This window comes from Branchiostoma floridae, chromosome 12 (genome assembly GCF_000003815.2).
Source record: "Branchiostoma floridae strain S238N-H82 chromosome 12, Bfl_VNyyK, whole genome shotgun sequence".
Taxonomy (NCBI): domain Eukaryota; kingdom Metazoa; phylum Chordata; class Leptocardii; order Amphioxiformes; family Branchiostomatidae; genus Branchiostoma; species Branchiostoma floridae.
Window position 1 is genome coordinate 6,786,338 of NC_049990.1, and position 6,274 is coordinate 6,792,611.

Here is a 6,274-nt window from a genome sequence, read left to right on the forward strand (position 1 = left end):
TTTGCCCACGCACTGACGGGACTTCTGTCCCGGAGAACCCATACCGAACAATTCTGCTTACAATCCCAACGAAAAGTCGTTATGAAGTCAATTTTCCTACGAACACGGGCACTGTCTGTCCGGGGTGATAACCTGCCTGTCATATGGATCTTCTCTTGCAGTTTTTGCAGTCACCGGGTCGCTGTAATACCCAATCCCCATCCTGAGTGGAAGTTGATGGCAAAATTCCATACCAAACCATCTGACATTGCCAATTACTTTACCCACAACTAGTATTATATTGACAAAAACAAAACTTACAGAACAGATATTGATCTTCCAAATCCAACTGTGACTGAACTGAATTGATTACCATAATATATCTGGAGGCCTCCCTAAATACCATCAAGTATTTCATTCGACTTTGTAAGAACGTGCCAGCTGACAACCTTCAAGCAGAAGCTCTCTTGTGCCAAATGGATTTAGAAGCATCTGGTGCTAAATGTTGGGCTTCTGGTGTACGCAACTCTCTGGAGAAAATGTGGCTATGCTTTCGTCTGGCAAAAACGCCAAGTCAAGAGTCTCGAGCTCAAGTACACTTCAAATTATTTCACTAATCTATCAGGGCTTAAAGGATATTTATTTCCCGACCTTTCTATCTGAAATCCACAACAATAAAAGAGCTGCGACTACGAAAAATAAACAATCTTATAACGAAGAAGAATATCTTAAGATTACCAATGTATGCCACGGATCTACCATCACAAAACTAAGAATCAGTCGTCACAAATTACGAATCGAATCAGGAAGAAATAACCACACTCCTCTAGAGCAAAGAATCTGCCATTTTTTAGTTTAGGTAAAGTAGAAGATGAAGTACAATTTACTGTAGAATGTCCTTTGTATGATAGTAATAGGAGCATCCTATTTGACTATGTGTCAAGTAAATATCCCCACTTCAGACACTTGAACGGCAAGGAGAAATTTTATTCCTGACAGTTTTTGATAAACCAACTCTAACTAACCATACAGCTAGCTACATTTATGCAATTACCAAGAAGCAAGAGGAAATCGAAAGTACTAGAATAGATAAGATGCATATCTGCATATGTAGACGTGTGTGATTGTTTCCATTGCTGCATATATATAACCGTTACTTAGCCCAGTGGGGCAAAAATGTGCCATAAAATTCTTCATTCAATTATGTCACATTAAGAATGCCGTCTGAAATTAATTCAAGACAATTAGTAGAGATGGCATTCTGGGGCTGCTGACTGAAATAGCTATACCAGCATCATGCGCTGTGGACCATATGGAAAACAGATTAATGAGATTGCCATATTTGTATATAGCCGCACCTGTGCACCCCATTGTCAATCAGTCACTAATCCCCGGCCTTTTCCCCAGTCAATGGAGAGACACAAAAGTACGCCCCCTCCCTAAGAATTCCAGAACGCGACTGACTGGAAAAAACAGCCGGCCAACCAGCCTACTTTCAGTGTTGAGGTGCGAGCAAAGTGTTCGAAAGAGTTGTTCATGATTTTGCGCTATTCAAACTTTAACAATATTGTGTCAACTGCATAACCCGCTTACCATCCTAATCGCTCGACCACATCTGCCTTGGTTAATATGAGAGATGACTGGCTGTCAGTCATGGAAAGAGGGGAGCTTGTTGGAGTTGAATATACAAATTTAGCGCTGCGTTTGATCTTGTTACTGACAGTACTCTCCTTGTCGCGGCCAAACCTAACGTGTTATAAATCATGGCCGACGATTTGAACCCAGAAGGAAGATTATTACAAACAAACCAGAAGCCCACCCACTGAAAACCAAGCAGCGTCCTAGATTCTGGATGTATCGAGATGTGGTCGTAGCTCGACTTATCATCGCACTTCGTTTGAAACGTGTTTGGCCTAATATACTTGGTAACGTCGACCAACTTGTCTAAGACAAACGGGCAATCCTTATATTTATAAGTTATAATGAATAAATTCAGATATCACTGATCACAACACAAACGAGGCTTAGCCGAATCCACCGTTAAGAGCAATATTAGGTAGGGTGGTGCGCCTTCACCTACCTTCCCCCAAAATTTAGATTGCGCCCGTTTCCAGCCTATCCAATAATGGAAAGGAAGCAATAAACTTTACAAAGGATTTACAATACACGTTGTTAACAAACACTTGCGGCTCAGGAAAGTCTACCTTAATTCGATTTCCCTGAAACTTGCCTTTAAATGGAGTAAAGAACTTCTACCCCTTTATTCACCCACTCTAAGAGCATATCCTTATCTGGATGGTCGGCCAAAATCAATTTCCACTCCGCAGTATGAAGGCCTAAATGGCCTGCTATAAAAGAATTAGGGTCTGTAAACTTGACCATAGCTGTACTCGCTTGCACAGACCCCGACGCGATATCCTGCACACCTGGAGTATTAGGGTTGGAATCATCCCACGGCTGACCTCGGAAGTCGACAAATCGGAGTTGTCGCTGTTGCGCCCGCTGCGCCGCCGACTCAGGGTCGAACGGATCTTGATATTCCCAGTCAGGAAAAAACCAATCGCGTCTAGCAAGTTTCCGCTCACCGAACTGCTAGATAGCAAGAGAGGAAACCCTAACTCTCTTGAAAACTGTAACCATTAACAGCGACAACACTCGAGCCAACCAAGGTCAGCCCTGAGACGAACCTCAACCCTTGGTTAAGGGCCTACGTAAGTAGAGGGTTGTTAGTAACCCGGCGAAGTTCGAAACAGGATTGAGAGGAAGGACGAGGCCACGAATACACAAATGGTCACCTTAAAATTATTATGGAGAACTAAGACAGACCCGAAAATGTTTTTTGCACTGCTTTGCCAAAGATCGATTAGAGTTGCAACTCCAATACCACGCACCCATCCCGCTTCTAAAGCCTGAAGGGGTTCTCAAAAACTGCACAGCCAAGGAATTCCTCTTACTTCCCCTTGCTCAGCTTAACTTCAACCGATGCCGGTAAACCTACCGTAACATGCACCGTTTCACACAGAGACTTAGCTTCTTTAGTAAATGCCAATGACAGTAAAAAACGAGAACGAAGATTTCTTCTTCCTCCTTAGGGCCAAGCGCTCCCAGGACCATTCTCCCTAGATTCGGATGATACTCATAACCAAACGTCTGATTCCATACCTTAAGTGTCCCAAAGATTCTAAACACCTGAACCTGCAACGGCAGGCGCTCCTCAAACACTGAATCAACTTATCTATATTTGTATTCATAATCAGGGAGGATAAACACTGCTTACCAGGGAGACCCTGAGTACACACATATAGAGTTTAAACACAATACAAATATTTGTAAACTAGTATAACTAACCAAAACAAGTCCACCCTGCAAGAAACACAATCATACCACTTCTCACAGTTGTTATCCGCACCAAATCGTAAAACAGGGCCTAAGGGTTAAAAGTCGGATTCAGAAGTTTCTTTAAATGAGTGGTGAGTTGTGGCCACACTAACCACAGCTTGCAATTCCCTCCAAACAAATGCACTTATGTAAGAAGAGTTTTTTTTTTTTTTTCTACGGCCGGATGCGAGTTTGACCGTAGGGACCTGCAATGATTCATTTAAGAGTCTGTCCATTTTTGTACTTCAAACATGGTAGAAGATGACGTGCACTTCACTGTTGATTGTGATATGTATGACAAGATAGAAATGCGCTATCTTTTTATCTAGAAAGTAGCTTCCCTCACTTTAGACACATGAATAGCACTGACAAGTTTATAATCCTCATATGCTTTTACAAACCAACCATAGCTAAACCAATACAGTCCTACAGTTTCACAATTACCAAGACGCGAGAAGAAGCCGAACTTCTGTGTAGACTAGATTTGTGATACTATTATAGTATACCAATCCATGTTATGTCTTGTTGCGACCTGTACTTGGCTTGTTTAACCAACAATGTACAATAAATGACTACAATCATTCATTCATTAAAAGATGAAACCACTACCTGATATCTAGCAGAAAACACAAAATTCAAAACTTCTGTATCTTGACTCGTATCTAGGTACATTAGTTGTCAGTCTGTTCCCATCCAGCCACCTCTCAGTACTGTTGCAATCAGCATTCAAAACAACATTTCTTGTAACCGATCGCGACTTTGAAGAGTACTATCTGACCTTGGGTTAAGTAGTTTGGCATGGCATCTATGTACAATAAGAAATATAAAAGTCCGAGCACGGCCCCTTGTAGGACGCCGTCTGCAATGAAAGACAATCACTAGCAGTGCCACCTACGACTGTTACCTGGCACCTGTTTGACTGAAACCCCAACAATTTATTAGAGTAGAATAGAATTCTTCTGGCAAAGGTGGGAACCCCTGTTCCGATTTAGGCCACTCACTCATTCTCAGAACACTGTCATCCCTGATAACTGCAGATTATTCAGGGCTTTTAAGATACAGTGCGCCCTGTGTTGCCTCAAGTGGTTATCCAGACTCTCTTCAAAACAGTTTACGCTTGGAGATGTCACCACAGATTTTGGTAGCTTATTCCACCACGAGATAACCCTGATACAGAAGAAGCGTGTCCTTCTATGACTTCTCGATCAGCGCTTTTTTCTTAATCCGGAGACAGTGTTGTTCGAGTGTTCGTAATTAGCTCAAAATGACAATAGTGTTTATGAGATCTCCTCTGATTCTCCTAAAGACCAATGTTGGTGATTTCAGAGCCTTCAAACTCTCTTCAACGGTTAAACTACTAGGGCCGAGGACTCTCTTAGTTGTTCTCTTTCGGATCTTTTCAAGTTCCAGGACCTGCTTCCATGTATAGGATGACCATGTTGGAGCCTCGTACTCTTGACTAGTTGAATACCAGTGACTTATATAGGAGAAAGAACACCACCTTGTCTATAAATGCAAAATGTTCTCCAATGAGTCCTGCAATCTGATTTGTCTTAATACATATGTTAGATATGTGCTTACTGAAACTCAGTTCCCTGTCAATGGTGATGCCCAAGTGCTTTTCCTGCTGCGTAAACTCCATTAGGGTACAAGTAACATTGCGGTACATTGACTATCTCGGGGTGTCCTTTTCCCAGCTTATCACTGTGTATTTCATAGTGTGGACACATTCTGATGTTTTTTCATCAACACAAACTCTTTGTCTACTCTCTGACAGCAAAGATTCTATCCAACTTAAAGTATATTTAATCGACCTCCTGCACGAATTAGAGCAAAGGTTGGAGTCGTCCCAAGACTGACCTTTACGATTGAGCTGCCAAACATTCAACTTAACATCCCTAAAAACTCCCAAACACAGAAGAGACTTGTCACCAGGTAGGTCTGCACGACCAACGAGAAAACAAACGAAAATGACAATGCAGCTTAACCGGACTAACGTTACTACTAGAAACGACACATCGTAATCCAACCAAGGTCAGCCCGGGGACGGAACACCAACCCCTGGTTAGGGGCATACCAACGTAAAGGGTTTTTAGTAACCCCGGTGCCCGTAGCAAGACTGAGAGGATGGATCCTCATGTGCTAGAGTATAGATTAAACGCAAAAATGCACACACAAAAAAAAAATAAATGAATAAGTTACCAACGTTACCAGTATATGGATGTTGCCAGGTGATACGACTTACTTAGCCCAGCGCGACAAAAAATGCAACTAAAGGTTGCAATCATTCATAACACTGCGAGCACACCCTTCGCCAAATTCACACGACAATCTGCACCATGAAATTTTCAATCAAACCCTTGGCCAATATCCAAATCAAGTTTAACGTAAAAGATGCGAAGTCGAACTGCCGAAAACACATGCCAAATCATAACGGCGCGAGCACTGCATTTTCCAAAATCAAAAACAATCTGCGCCAATAAAATTGTGCCTAAACCCTTCTCCAATATCCCCAACAAGTTTGACATGAAAACTGTGAGCCCGAACTTCTGAATTCGCCAAAATCACAAGTTTTCTCCTTCTTCTTTGCGTTTCTGTGGTTACCATGTCCAACCAAAAGATTACGAGCACAAATTCGTCAAATTCACATGTCTTCTTTTTCTTCTTCTTTTTCTTCTTCTTTTTTTTCTGTGGCCACCCTATCAACCAAAAACACTTCCATTATCTGCAAAGATGGAAGGATGCCTACTACTACTACTACTACTTCTTTGTGTTTCTGTGGCCACCATATATCAAACCCAAAGACTACGAGCACAAAGTTCGCCAAATTCACATGTGAGGCCAGCCACCATATCAAACCCAAACACTGCGAGCAAACCATTCGCCAAATTCACATGTCTTCCTCTTCTTATATGTG

The 6,274-nt window shown here is 42.0% G+C and overlaps 1 protein-coding gene across 1 annotated transcript in view; it reads left to right on the forward strand.

The window, feature by feature from the left end:
* Positions 1–6,274, forward strand: part of LOC118428109 (collagen triple helix repeat-containing protein 1-like) — a 13,644-nt gene that overhangs the window by 6,467 nt on the left and 903 nt on the right. The window lies entirely within an intron of this gene.